Source organism: Triturus cristatus, chromosome 6 (genome assembly GCF_964204655.1).
Source record: "Triturus cristatus chromosome 6, aTriCri1.1, whole genome shotgun sequence".
Classification (NCBI taxonomy): domain Eukaryota; kingdom Metazoa; phylum Chordata; class Amphibia; order Caudata; family Salamandridae; genus Triturus; species Triturus cristatus.
Window position 1 is genome coordinate 1830862485 of NC_140589.1, and position 15657 is coordinate 1830878141.

Below are 15657 nucleotides of genomic sequence, written 5' to 3' on the forward strand. Positions count from 1 at the left end.
ACTGCTGCCACGCCCACCCCCCTCTGGCCACGCCCCCTTGCATCCAGTACTTAACGCGCGCTGAACTGCTAGCGCGACTAGAGAACTGCAAGCTCCTGAGGCGGAAACCGGGAGAATCGCTAAGGATTTTAAACTTTGTTGTGTGATATATTGTTTTTAAAACTACCTACCACTTCTCCTACGTGCACTCCCTGCGCAGCGGACCCCGGCGCTGACGAGGGAAACCACCCACATTTGCCGCCAGCAGAGTGGAAACACTGCGGCCACGCCCACGCCCCCTTACATCCAGTACTTAACGCGCACTGAACTGCTAGCGCGACTAGAGAACTGCAAGCTCCTGAGGCGGAAGCCGGGAGAATCGCTAAGGATTTTAAACTTTGTTGTGTGATATATTGTTTTTAAAACTACCTACCACTTCTACGTGCACTCCCTGCGCAGCGGACCTCAGCGCTGACGAGGGAAACCACCCACATTTGCCGCCAGCAGAGTGGACACTGCGGCCACGCCCACCCCCCTCTGGTCACGCCCCCTTGCATCCAGTACTTAACGCGCGCTGAACTGCTAGCGCGACTAGAGAACTGCAAGCTCCTGAGGCGGAAGCCGGGAGAATCGCTAAGGATTTTAAACTTTGTTGTGTGATATATTGTTTTTAAAACTACCTACCACTTCTCCTACGTGCACTCCCTGCGCAGCAGACCTCAGCGCTGACGAGGGAAACCACCCACATTTGCCGCCAGCAGAGTGGAATCACTGCGGCCACGCCCACCCCCCTCTGGTCACGCCCCCTTGCATCCAGTACTTAACGCGCGCTGAACTGCTAGCGCGACTAGAGAACTGCAAGCTCCTGAGGCGGAAGCCGGGAGAATCGCTAAGGATTTTAAACTTTGTTGTGTGATATATTGTTTTTAAAACTACCTACCACTTCTCCTACGTGCACTCCCTGCGCAGCGGACCTCAGCGCTGACGAGGGAATCCACCCACATTTGCCGCCAGCAGAGTGGAATCACTGCCGCCACGCCCACCCCCCTCTGGTCACGCCCCCTTCACACCATAAAAATGTGTATTCCCCAGAAGCGCAGCGGACAAGCGCAGCAGGCGCGCCGTTTGCGCGCCGAAGGCGCGCCTAAGGCAAGCCCGTCTGTGCCCGTCCGCGACCGGACCGCGCCCAGCGCCTGCCATGCTGCCAGTGAGCAGCTGCACATAAGTAGGATAGTTTGGACCAGCGCTGAACTACTGGCGCTGAATACAGCTAAACCATGTCTAGCGTCCAGGCTCGATTTAACTAATCTTGATCTACCACCCTCCTGCTCGCTGTGTAATAAACCACTTTGTGATGTTTCACCTCAAATAAATACATACTCAAAAAGATCAAACCGTCTGACAGCTAACACCTCTACCACTCTTTTTAGAGCTGGTTTACTGAACTGTAGATCCCTCCCTAAGCATGCTGACGATATCTATCTGCTAATAGCGGATTCGGAGTGGGACGCATTATTTCTTACAGAAACATGGCTCAACGAGGACAATATGGCATCCATTCCTCTGGCTGTCCCGCCGGGTTTCAAATTAAGCTTCTCAAACAGAGAGAAGGACAGAAGGGGTGGCGGAGTGGCTATTATCTTCAAGGAAAAATACACTCTGACGTCCTCTACACTTACTATTCTCCCTGGTATAGAGGGGCTACACTTCTGCCTTCAAATTAATCCCCAACTGTCTCTAGCCGGCCTGATCATTTACAGACCTCCAGACTGCTCCCCGACCCACACCGGTGAACTTATGGACTTTATAGTCCAAAGCTCTCTAGCCCATCCACATTACATTGTAGTTGGTGATTTCAATGTTCATGCAGACAGGCCTGATTGCCCTCAGGCCACCCAACTCATCACCATGCTGCAAGCCGCTAATCTAACTCAAATTACTTCTGGACCAACTCACCAGGCAGGCCATATGCTAGACCTCATTTTTTCCAACATATTGGATACTTCAGCTAAACTCCCGTTACCATTGTTATGGACGGATCACTTCCTAATCCCATTTTTAATCTCATTCCCATCCCACTCTCAGACAACAGGGAAACGTTCCTATGTGCGGAGAAAATGGGATAACCTATCAGCAGAGACCCTTTGCCCCGCTCTCGCAGCTGCCCCCCCACTACTGACTTTAGACGTGGATTCTGATGCAGTGCTGCTGAATCACTGGATAGGCAACACAGTGGAATCTATTGCTCCTGCTAAAGTCGCCACGTCACGCAGAGAATCCCCCTCCGCCCCTTGGTTCTCTACAGAACTGATGGCTGAAAAAAGCAAATGCAAAAGGCTAGAATCAGCAAAAATCTGCTACAAAAAAGCCCTACACGGGCTACATCAATCCATAAAAAAAGCCCAAAAATTATTCATTGTGTCCTCCATTCACCAAGCGGAGCAATCTAGCAAAGAAGTTTTTAAGATTGTTCAATCCTTTTTTAAACCTAGGGCTATCGAGACGGAAATTATCCCGTCCGCAAGACTCTGTGAAGACATCTCTGATTTCTTTGACAAAAAAATCATGAAGGTTTATGACTCCTTCACGAGCCCGAGCCTACAGTTATGGCGGACTTTGTTAAAACTGAGCTGCCCCCCCCCCTTCCCTAACTCAATTTCACCCTATTACTTTCGCTGAGGCACTGAGAGAACTACAAAAATGCAAATCTGGGGCCCCTGATGACCCATGTCCACCTAAACTCTGGAAAATGATGTCAGACGCAATTGCAGCACCCCTCCTACATATCTGGAACATGTCCATCGAGACCGGCACGTTTCCTGATTGTTGGAAACATGCTACACTTCTCCCTTTGAAAAAAAAGCCAAATGGTGCTCCCGATGACCTGAGTAATCTCCGTCCCATCTCCCTACTAGCAGCCCCAGGAAAAATGCTCGAAAAGCTGATTCAACGTCAACTGAACAGCTTTATCGAAAAAAAAGGAACTCTACATGAAACACAGTCAGGTTTCAGGTCCGGCTTCAACACCGAGACGGCCCTTATCGAGGTTGCTGAGTCGATCAGGTGGTCCTTAGATTCAGGAGCATCAGCTATGTTGGTGTTCCTGGATCTATCTGCCGCATTTGATACAGTGGATCACAGCAGATTGCTGCGAAGGATGAAGGACATGGGTCTGGAAGACAAGGCATTGAGCTGGCTTCACTCTTATCTCACAGACCGCTCTCAGAAAGTGGCACTGGGCACCATCTCCTCTAAGCCAAAACGCCTTTGGTGTGGTGTCCCCCAGGGGTCGGCACTCAGCCCGTTACTTTTTAATGTTTACTTAGCCCCACTCTTTACCTTGATTGCCAAATGGGGGGTCAAGGCGATTTCGTATGCAGATGATACGCAATTAGTCTTCCCCTATGCGGAGGTGTCGGAGGCAGCTTTTGGTAAAATTAAGGGCTGCCTTCGAGATGTAGCCAGCTGGATGAATACTAACAAATTAAAACTGAATGCAAGCAAAACGGAGGTACTATTCTTTGGGAAAAGTACACATCCTCCCCCCGACCTATGGTGGCCTCCCGAAATGGGCCCAGCACCATCCCCTGGATCCAGTGCAAAGAATCTGGGAGTAAGATGGGACGAGAATCTCTCTTTCTCCTCTCACATACAACAGGCCACTACAGGTTGTCTCTATAAACTCAAAAACCTCCGAACATTTCTTTCCTATCTACCAGTTGAGTGTCGCAAAATGGTCGTCCATGCGACAGTCACATCCAGACTGGACTACTCGAACGGCCTCTACCTTGGTCTGCCGAAATATCTGGTGCAACGCCTGCAGATCGTGCAGAATGCGGCTGCGAGACTGATAAAGCACATTCCTTTCAGACATCATGTCTCTCCGCATCTGCACGAACTGCATTGGCTCCCAGTGGCGAGCAGAATAAAATTCAAAGCTCTTACCCTAGCGTTTAGAGCACTAAAAGGAACCTGCCCTAACTATCTAAAACTCAGACTTCCCCGCTACCATCAAGAGAGATACCTGCGATCTAACTCCTTGCTTCAGTTAGCTGTTCCGCGAGTTAGGAAAGCTAGACTTGGGGGCTAGGTCTTTTTCTGCTGGCACGGCGAAACTCTGGAACACCCTTCCCTTTGCCATCCAATCTGCTACGACAGAAGCTAGTTTCAAGAAGCTTCTAAAGACCTGGCTCTTTACGCAGAAAACCTAAGCAATTCACTATACATCTTGCCCTGCTGAAGTACTCTTTTAGCGCCGGGACACCTCCCCGAGAGGTAGCTGTTCGCGCTTTACAAAAATCAGTATTATTATTATTATTATTATTATTATTATGATGTTTCGATAGCAGGAGTTTACTGATGCATCTCCTGGACATGTTAACATAACTTTCTCTTTTCACTCTTAATTTAGACGTTGGCATCGATAAGAAAATGGGGTGTGCTTAAAGGAGAAAATGTTGAGCACAGGTTACCAAGGCCTTGACTAAATTACTTAGGTACACTCTTCGTAGTACACCTTCACCCTGTAGGTCTTAGGAGAGTGTCTGGAATAGACAGACAATGGTGATTTCAAAATAATGTGTTGCCAACCCTATTCATAAATTGGTCCAAGCACTCTCCTCATATGCCCCTTTCTAAATTACGATTTTGGTGCACTTGAACTTCTAAATAAATAGTGGTGATAGTAAACAAGCATCTTGTACACAAGATGTGGTATCCTATTGCACTGTAGTACAGGGCTCAGCCTGCTTGCTTAATTGAAAAATCAAGAAGAGCCCCACTGTATTGGAAATGACTATCCTCCCAGTGACATTTATAGTTTTTAAGGAAAACAGTATGTTTTCCTAAAATAACCCTCACCCACCAAGATTTTCCATGGTGGCATGCATCATCATTGGGTTCTTTCCGCCCGCTGCCAGACGGGGCGTGCTGCGACCGGCGGAGACGTGGGAGCACTTTGTAGGATGTAAACTATAAGGTAAATGATGGAATAAGCGTGGCAGGGTCTAAATAGTTGGCATCTAGAATAGGCATCAAATTCACAACAAAGGAATACTGTCATTTCAAGTGAACAAGGTAGCTCCCGAAATCCTCAATGCACTGCTTTCATAGTTATCAGCCCAGTTATTTTTTTCCTACTGTTTGGATCAAGGGTTTCAGAACTTTTGCTTGACATCTTTTAAAGGCCTTTGCTTTTGAAAGAGTTAATTTGATGGTTATAATTTAATGTTTTTTTCCTATATTTCTCAGTATAATTCCACTCCTATAACACAGAAATGTCCAAAACCACAATCACATGGTTTGCTTTTTATCGGTTTTCCGTACAGTCAAACCATAGGCGATTGCATGTCCTTTCGGAGACTTCAGAGACTGACAGCAGGAGGCAGTTTGATTTAACCTCAGGTAGTGGAAGCTCTCCAATCTACCTCAGAAATATCAAGGATCCCACCCATTAAAAGATCAACAAAGGGCTACCCTTCTTTGCAGGAAATGGGTGAAAGGTTGTCTGATGCCCGGGCGGGTCCTTCAGAAAATGAACTGTTAACACCATTATGGCAGTGTGGGAGCGCGGGCCGGATAAACAGACGCGGAGGTTGAATATAGTGAGCCAGTGGATAGGTTTTTATTGTTTTAGCAGTTGATATGGCCGATGGTTTAGATATCAAGGACTCTTGATGTGGTCTCAGGATCTCTTCTGCTTCGTTCTCTTCTCGACGGTCTCCTCCTTCGGTTGGTTGCTCTGCTCTGGTCGGGATGGATTCCCCAGGGAGGCTCATGAGAGGGATAAAGAAAAAAACGGAAGGCCGTCAGGGAGTTTGTCCTCTTTGGACTACGCTAAGAAAGATAGATCCGACACCGCACCCGTGTGTCTCAGGGGATGGTCGGTTTAGGACACTGCACCGAGGGATTCAGAGTGGAGTGAGGAATTCAAAAGACCCGATCACCAATCTCGTCGCAAGCCCAAGGGGGGGTGTGTTTGTAGCTTTGTAAAAATAGGGAGGAAGGGAAATGAGAGACGTTTCTACACTGCAGCACTGTACCACCACCACAACACACTACACCCTGTGTTCCCGTAACCCCCCTCCTCCCCGTTACCCCTGTCTCCCACCCTCTTCCCCGTCCCGTTTCCCCGTAGTTTAGCCACTCACCGGCCCCGCCGCAACACTTCCTGGTTGCGGCCGCTCTCCAGCCTCCTCCTGTGGGGTCCACCAGTCCTCGCACCACGCTTCGTCCAGGACCTCCGCGGCTTCCTCCTCTTCTGTACTCTGCAGCTTCGCGCCCACTCCTCGCTGCTCCGGCTCCTCGTTCCGCTGTTCCCCGCTCTCTGCTTCGCTTCTTTCTTCTTCTCGTTCTCGCTCTATCTTCGCTGCTTCCTCCGTCTCCCGTCTCTCGCCGGCACAAGTGCGCCCGTCTCCTCTAGTAGTCCTTCTTTTCTCCTGCAGTAAAGAAGGACATCCGGGTTTAGTCCCTCCCCCTTCCGGGTCACTCCTGTCGGAGCCAGGACCTGCTCGAACCTGAGGGTCACGGGGCGGGGCCGGCCTCCGTAATGGTAATGGCCGATCGTGTGAGTTCTCGAGGTCGGTCGCCCCGGGCTGAGTCCACAGGTAGGAGCGGGGAAGGGGCGTCGGCATGGCAATGTCCGGGGATCTCTCACAGGCAGTCACCTCTCAGCATCAGAGGGCTCCATTGGAATCCCAGACTATTACAGCTGAGTCCCAGAGCACAGAAAACCCAACTAATGTCCGTGATCTCTCTCAGGACTGGAGGTTCTCTTGCCCCACAGATCAACTGACTGTAACATTTTGCCTTTAAATGCATCCGCTAATTCAGGTGACCATTCCAGTTCATCTTCGAATGCCTTAAGATCTAGGAACTGTGGTCTGAATTCATAATCCTTCCCAACACCTGTGTTATTTTGTCTTTCTTCTCAAATATACATTTATGAAAGAAAGTGCTTATTGTGTGTTACTTTTTTGTTCATAAATGACTTACCAGATATTTATTGATTTATATTACATGATTAAAAAAGATGCGCTGCATAAGATGCCGAATCTAATCTTTTTGGGAACTTCATTGCTTTTGATTCCAGACTGGAGACAGTTTGGCTAAGATGAATACAGAAACCTGGTAGGTTATCACAAATACTAATTCATTGCTGTGAACGATGGTTGCAATGGACTTTCTTACAGACATGCCAAAAGACCAAGGTTAAAAACTATTTTTTATAATTGTTGGTTCCATAACTAATATGGGTTGTTTCATTCTAGTTAAAGGATTGTCTACAGCAAAGTCTACACATCCGCCATTTGTACAGCACATAGTTTGCTTCATAGTTTAGCCTGTGAGGTGATCTAAGATAGGGGACCACAATTTGCATCTCGATTCTGGACACCTTTTTGGGAACCTCTTGGCATTAAGGTGGCTTTGTCTTCTCATCACCCACAGACAGATAGTGTAGGAAAGTGGGTTCTCTGTTGCAGTAAAGCCCTCACCCCCATTTTTTGCCAGATGTCTGATGCACTTTGACTTGAGGTTTTCTGGGTCCCTGCCAATCAGGTTCCCAGGGCCTGTGTTCTTTCCCAAAACTGTACCTTTGTACTCAATTGTCATCTCTCTGGCCACATGTAAGTCCCTTGTAGAAGGTACCATGAGTACCAAGGGCACTGTGACCAGCTGCAGCTCATATTGTGCCACCCGTAGAGGTCCTGCACCTTAATACACTCACACTGCCATTGCAGTCTGCGTGTTTTGGTGCAGAGAAAAGTGAAGAGTCGACTTGGCATACATACCTGTGTGTCATGCCTGCAACCTGTGCCTGTGCCTATGGTATAGGTAAGTCACCCCTCTTACTAGGTGTACTATACCACTGGTGAGGTTACAGTTGCACGAGCACTGTACCCCTACATTGTCTAAGTCCATTCTTAGACATTGTAAGTGCAGTAAAGCCATAAAGAGTATATGGTTTGTGGGTTTGTCATTACGAACTCCACAGCACCATAAGGGCTTTCGTGAATTCTGGGAAGTTTGGTTGCAAACTTCTCAGCTTAATAAGCCCACACTGTTGCCAGTTTGGAATTTATTATAAAATGCACTCAGAGGACATCTTAGAGATGCCCCCTGAAAAACAACAAGCCTCTGGTGGGTTCCCTGACTCGTAAACATCAGCCTGCCACCACAAGACAAGTTTATGGACCCCTGGTGTGGGAGCTTTCGCTCCCTGGGCCCAGAACATAGCTTTTCCTGGGCGGGTCAGGAAGACCCATATGTGGCAGGGGAGATTCAAATGCGTTGCTGCCTTTGCAGTGTGATCCCCAGCCTCTTCTGCTACCAGGAGCAGGCCCCCTTCCTGTCTCACCCCCTTTTTGGCGGAAAGACAGGTGGGAAAAATTAGAACAGCCCAGAAGGTGTGCCCACCTTTGCCACCCCACCCCTCAGGTGGGGGAGATGAGGTGAAGCCCACCCTTCAGTGCCCGCCATCTTGCAGATAGCAGGCACTCTCCAATAACGGTTAGGGATTGTGCCCACTCCCCCATGTGGGGTGAGCACACCAAGGGTGTGGTCACCCTAAGGTCAGGAGCCCATTGGCTACTATCTCAAGACTCTTTAAACACCCCTTAATAACTACAGTAGTTAGGGGGCAGCCCTAAACCCAAAAGGCAGAATTCTGCTACCTACGGAGAAAGAGGACAAAAGTTGCACAGCATAGGAGACTACTGAGAAGAACTGACTTGGCCCCTGCCCTACCGGCCCATCTGCAGTTTTCGGTGATCCTTCACCAAAAGTCGAATTATCCTGCAGCAAGCGACCTCCAGAACACCTGGGAGGACTGTCTGCCTTCAACAAAGACCGAATCTGCTGCGAACAGCAGCTCTGTTCAAAAGAAACATCAAAGAAAAGCTCTGAGCCAACTGAGGAGGAAGAAACTACATGCCTGGAACCACCACTGCGCTCGTCGCCTATGGCCCGAGTCAAAGTGGCCCACCCGTCCGAGTGAGGTGTCCCAGCACTCCAGAATCAGAGTCCACTGTGAGTTTACTCCTCCAGGACTCTCCGTCGCCTGCAGCCTCTGCACGGAGACCCCCTCCACCCCCACCGACGAGAGGCACGTAAGGTGAAATCCGACTTCAAAAGTCACCCCTGCATCCGGGCGCCCTGCAACCTGGAGAAGAGGACCTGAGGCGCACCTACGTCCCCAAGCTCTCCAACGTATCTGCCCAGCTGTTGGTTACTTTTGGAAGACTTCCTGGCCCGAGCCTTCAGCCAAAATCCCAAACCAGCATTCTCCATAGGATTACATTGGACTCTCGACCTCCCCTAAGAACCATGCACCCGGCCGCCCTTACACCGCTGGTGGTGTGGACTTGGTGCTGACCAGGGACCCCCTTTGTGCTGACCTTAACTGTAGGAGCTTGGCTCTCAAGACCAAGTGGCCTACCCGTGAGCACCCCTCAACCGAAGGGCCTCTTAGCCCCGTTGACTAACATTGGGCCCCTGCACTCTGCACCCGGCCGCCCCGATGCCGCTGGTGGTGCAACTTGAGTGCCCATCTAAACCTTGGGGAACCTTGGTACTAAAGCCCAAAACTCCCACTTGTAAGATGTTTACTTACCTGTGAAACCGCTAATACGTGTTGAACTGATGTTTGTATGGAGAAGAGATAACTAATTGCAAAGTCTAAAAAGTCTTACTTACCGTGTATTGTAAGATCGTTCTGTTTAGTATTTAGGCCTCAGTATTAAGGTAATCTGAAAGTAATTAAAAAGTATCCGGTAAGTAATTACTGTGTAATTCAAACTGCTTCTTAAAGTGATACCAACATGGAACAATTTCAAATCCGTTTGCGTTTCTGTGTAAAGGTTTGCAGTTGAAGGTATATTTTTCCTGCTTGGTTCTAGAAATAAAATTCAAGATTACCTTTTTTTTATACTTACCCAATTGGTCTGGATTCTGTCTCTGAGTGTGTGCCATCAGTCTTGATTGAGTGAATATATTAAATGCTGAACACACTCTCTGGATAAGCCTAACAGCTTCCCCACTTTACCACAAAGAGAGCTGTTAGTACTTAACTTATTTAGCCTCTGCTATACCTCTGGGGACTCTCTGGACTCTGTGCACACTGTACTTTACTTTGGTATAGTATATGCAGAGCCAGCTTCCTTCAGATAGGCAGACAGAATTAGTTAATCAAGAGCTAGAAAGGCATTTCCATTATGACCTTACTCATCAAATTAGTTGGGTACAACATGTCTGGCTTGATGACTCTTTTCACTGCAATAGGAGTAAACATGATTCTTTATTTTGCCGTGATATCATGCCAGAATACAATCTAGTCTACTGCCCACTCCTATAGAGAATTCTACACAGAAAATCAAATCTCTTCAAGCAGAATGGAAAAAAAAGATAAAACACCATGCAGGAAACAGTTACTGTGTCAGAAATTTCAGAAGGGAACCCCAAAAACAGACTTTCTTACCAGTGTCACACATTGTAGGCACTTACCCTATGCATGGTCCTAAAAGACATCTCAAGAATGGGAGCTCAGTCAGAGGCCACTGAGTCCATGGGAGCTCAGTCAAAGGGCAAGGACTCCATCTTCAAGGACTGCCACCAACTGAATTCGAAAATCAAAACGTTTTGGCTAGGCAGTGATTCCAAGTCCTATGGAGGAGGAGGCAGTCTGAAGATTGAGTAGAAGGGAAGGTTCCTGTTTGCCTGTGGTTCCAGTGATAAGTGTGCACGGGATTCACATCTGGGCATTCCTGCCCACTTAGGGCGACACACTAAACTATACAAAAAAGTGATGGATGGAATGATTGAATGAATCTCAGCCACTGGTAATTACTTGGACTGCGTCCCAATCCACTGTTATTTTGCACACCAGGTCACCTGAGTTTAGACCCAGCTATATGCAAATCTTTTTTGACCCTGCTCCAAGCGGAGCAGTCCAGCCCGAACTACCAAGCCAAGTCCTCCCTGAACTGGAGCACAAGCAACCCAGTACCGGTTTCGCACGAGTTATGGTCTCATCAGCCAGGTACAGCTTGGTATCAGCCACACAGTGTGCACAGGACCCACGTCTTGGCATACTCGTCCCACTTACAGTGACACACTAAAGTATACAAAAAAGTGATGGCTGGAATGTTTGAATTAATCTTAGCCACTGGTAATTACTCGGGGATGCATCCCAATCCATTTTTATTTTGTACGCTAGGCCACCTCAGTTTGTACCTAGCTATATGCAAATCTGTCTTGACCCTGCTCCAATCAGAGCAGTCCAGCCTGAACTGCCAAGCAAGGTCCTTCCTGACCTGAACACAGGCAACTCTGTACCGTTTTTCCCTGAGATATGGGCTCATCGGCCAGGTACAGCTTGGTTCCAGCAAAACAGGCCAAGTTGTCTCAGGTCCTGCAATACACACTTTCTCTTCCTTAAAGTGGTTGTGGAATAGGTATTTTCAAGGGGTATTTAAGCTGCTTTGTCTGCATTCCTCGTGTCTGTTGGAAAGGATTTGACAAACATGTATCCTCCTACTCCTTTTGCTTCAGTAGGACCATAATTGAACTTTTCTCGTGGGGGCTTCGTATGAGCAGGAAACATCCTTTTCAACAAAAACATTATTACGAAAATCCTTTAGAACAAAAGCAGCATCACGATGCCGTCCCTAGTTCGCCCGTCTTTATGCCAAATTGTTCACTATCACATCAGAAGACTAAGGGAAGGGGAAGGGGAAAGGGTGGCTTTAGGCTAAGGGAAGGGGCGGTGTTTAGAGCTAAGGGTGTGGGGAGGGGTTCAGGGCTAAAGGAAGGGGTGGTTTCAGGCTAAGGGAAGGGGCAGTTTTTAGAGCTAAGGGTTTGGCAAGGGGTTTAGGGCTAAGGAAAGGGGTGGTTTTAGGCTAAGGGAAGGGGCGGTTTTAAAGCTAAGGGTATGGGGAGGGGTTTAGGGCTAAGGGAAGGGGCGGTTGTAGGGCTAAGGGGAGGGGTTTAGGGCTAATGGAAGGGGCGGTTTCAGGTCTAAGGGTATGGGGAGAGGTTTAGGGCTAAGGAAAGGGGCGGTTTTAGGCTAGGGGAAGAGGCAGTTTTAGGGCTAGGGGATGGGGCAGTTTTAGGGCTAAGGGTATGGGGGCGGTTTTACAGCTAAAGGTGTGGAGGCAGTTTTACGGCTAAAGGTGTGGGAGGTTAGGGCTTAGAGTATGAGGGGGGTTTAGGGGTGTGAAGCCCACTGACCAAATCCCTCGGCACCATCCCTGAGGTGCAGTGTCACCCATGAGGCAGGCGCAGCCTGCGTTTTCCCTGACTCGGGCTGCAGCTCTGGCATGGGCCATGGACTGTCGCCCCCTCACACCTGAAATGCCTGCAATGTCTGCAGTCACCAGTGAGAGGAAGAACAGAGCATAAACTAAATACCAATCATCAAAGCAGCGTGTAAAATGGCCATTGAAAAGATAGCCAAAAAACAAGTAAGTTAACTGTATAATTTCTAAAAGAAGAAATTGGCATGATTACGACATTCATTTTTACAGTATGTAAGTTAGCCCTCCACGTGCCAGCGTACTGATGTACTTCAGTCTACAAACTGGCGTGATAATGCCAGCTTCGAAGTAACGCATTTGTTATGAAAGCCGTCGGCTTAATGGCTTTCGTACTAACATCATACATTCCGTTTGAGCACCATACACAGTTGTCCAATGAGGATGTTGACTCTCGGACTTGAAATTTTGTCACACCTCGCACACTGCGACTGCTATCAGGAGCAGAAAAGTTAACACCAGTCTTCATAAACAGGTATACAATGTAGCAAAGGACCGGCCACAGCGGCGGAGGCAACAGGAATCTCTTACCAAGATGAGTGAAGAATTACTGCATCAGTAGCTCTCCTCGAAGAAGTGTGAACCTCAGCGTTTGTTAGTAAAGGCAGATCACCGTGCTGATAGCTTCGGCGTGGAGACAGACTGTGGAGCTTCGCAGAAAATCGCCGAAGAAACAACCTTAAAGTGAAGAATTCAGCCCAGCACAAATCACCGCTGTCAATCACGTCTCTCCCGGTAAACCGGATGATGAAAACCACCTACAATGGGGAATTCAGCCCAGCAGCTTATCACCGATCCTTCACCATCTCTTCAGCATTTATCGTTATCCCGCTGCTAATCTCTGAAGAAAACTCCGATTCAAAAATCGAAGGTGCGCGGAGACAGAGGGAAAAACCGCATAGTTGCAGCATGGAGCAGCAAACGCCTTGCGGCCGCCATCATCGACCTCGACCTCGCAGGGGAGGAGGGGCAGCAGTAGGGTTCTCAGGTGCTACGTCGAGGCGTGGAACTCCACCGTAGCCGTCATGGGAGGCGGAAGTCATTTTGATGGATCGAGGAAATGGAAATGTGGAGTTCTTTGCAGCAGTGATTCAATTGGTAGAGTACTGACTTTCTACACCCATCCTATTATAGTTGGACAGAGTGAGGTGTTAGTCCAGGCTGCTAGAGTTGTCTGCCCCGCTGCTGCACTTTTATATCTTGTACTGCAGCCGCTGTGCGGGTTAGATTTTCGGTCTCAGTACTTTTTGACGGGCTGGACTCCGCCTTTACTGTAACTTGTCGCACTGTTGCTACTCATATTCACCGGTGAAAAGTTATTTCGCTGTTACCAGTCTCAATAATGGGTAAGCAATTGACGGCCAAGGCCAAGGCCAAAATACGACGCCAACAATTAAAGGAGAATTCCGAAAGGGCCAAGCGGGCTGGGTCGGCCGCGGAGAGAGAAATCTCCTCTGTTGAAAATTCTGAGAGCTCCGGGGAAGGCGAGGACGGTCTCCCGGGCGGCAGCCCGACCCAGGTCCACCATCAGAGTCCTTGTAAATCCGCTGTTAGTGCGGCAAAGGAGGTAATTGAGTCACCCGTGGGGGGAATGGCCTTGGCTCTATTAGGTTCAGAAGCTAAATTACCTGAGATAACTCAGAGCTTTAATCCAGCGGCCTTATTCGATCTACAGGCGTCCAAAGAGGCCACATCAGTCTCTGCTCTCAAGGCTTCTAAACAATTCCCGTTATTTGAGCGAAAAGCAGCAAGATATGACCCCAATAATACAGCTGGTACTCGTGCAGTATTATCAGGGGCTCCAACTCCCTCAAACCTCTCTACTTCTCCAATAGTCATTCCTCCCATCGAAAATCTTGCTTCAACTGCTGGTCCAAGTACTTCCTCGATTATTTCCAGTGGGGTTACTTTGTCTCAGAGTCCGATTATGGGGATGGATACTGAAACTACTGGGGACTTTCAGATCTCAGTTAAGGACATGCTGAACTTAATCCTGCAAGAAATAAGAGAGATGAAGCAATTTCAAAAGATGGAAATGGAGGTGATTTGTAAGCGTCTGGACAAAATTGAAGACTCAATGGCTTCATTTTCTAATCGTCTGCAAGAGTCTGAGACCAGAATTTCTAGGGTGGAGGACAATCTGATCATCGCACAGAAAGAGATCACCACTGTTTCTAAATTTTCGAAGGCTTTCGAATCTAAATTGGATGAGTTAGAAAATTATAATAGAAGGTCAAACCTTCGAATAGTAGGTGTACCTGAGAATATCGAGGGGTCGGACATGACAAAATGGATCACTTCTTTTTTTTCTCAAGAGGTCGTCCCTGAGTTTAAGGGAGACTTAACAATCACTAGGGCGCATCGAGTCCCAGCTCGTCCATTCCCTAACTCTCCGTTTCCTCGGACTATTATTGTCAATTTTGCCGATGTTCGGGTTAAAGAAATAATCCTATCTCAGGCCTTCAAGCAAAGACAATTTCACGTTAATCCTACCACTAAGTGTCGGATTTTTTCCAATATGTCGGCTGCTGCTGCTAGACGGAGAAAGGACTTTGTAAAGATTCTTCAGTTATTTAAGGACAAAGGAGCCCAAGCATCGATTGCACAGCAATCAAAGTTAAAAGTTTTGATTAAGGGCAAATTCTATTTGTTTACAGATGTTGATGAGGCTCGGGAGATGCTTGACAAGTTGGCTCAGGGTTAGGCTAAAGTTGGATCGTGATTTGATTTGGTCAGATGGTTACTGAAGATTCTCCTTTCTTTTTTTTTTTTTTTCTTTCTCTTCTTTTTTTTTCTCTCTTCTCGCATATTTTATTTAGGGGGAGGGGGGTGCAGGTGGGAACTGGGGGGTCATGGGAACGGGGGCGCATTACCAAGGCGCTCTTATGAGAGGGGTTAGTGCCATGTGGCCAGCCTGGGAGGGAGATATAGGGGTAGTACAGGGCCACGGGACTAGGTCTAGGGGGGGGGAGCACCTGGGTGGAGGGAAGAGCACTTGGGTGGAGGGAAGGGGGGGTGGGGGGTAAAAATGGAAAATGGAAATTCTTGTGGTTCGCGATGAAAAATATGTTGGCAAGAAGTTATTCTTAATAATTAATGTCTATTGGAGGGGTTAGAGTTGTCTCTTTCAATGTCAATGGATTGAATAATAAAAAGAAAATGCACACTATCGAGCTCTGGATTAAAACAGAGCGCCCAGCAGTTGTGATGCTGCAAGAAACTCATATTTCTGTGGATAAAATTAACTCTTTTCCCATGTTTAAAAATTGGTCTTCATATCGTGGGTTCTCATGTGCTCAAGAATCTCAAAGGGGAGTCGCGCTTCTTATTAATCGTAATTTAGATGCAGAAATTATCCAGTTTGAAGATG

General features: G+C 47.9%; 1 protein-coding gene across 7 annotated transcripts in view; it reads left to right on the top strand.

The window, feature by feature from the left end:
• Nucleotides 1-15657, top strand: part of MAPRE3 (microtubule associated protein RP/EB family member 3) — a 767705-nt gene that overhangs the window by 536224 nt on the left and 215824 nt on the right. The gene's annotated exons all lie outside the window — the stretch shown is intronic.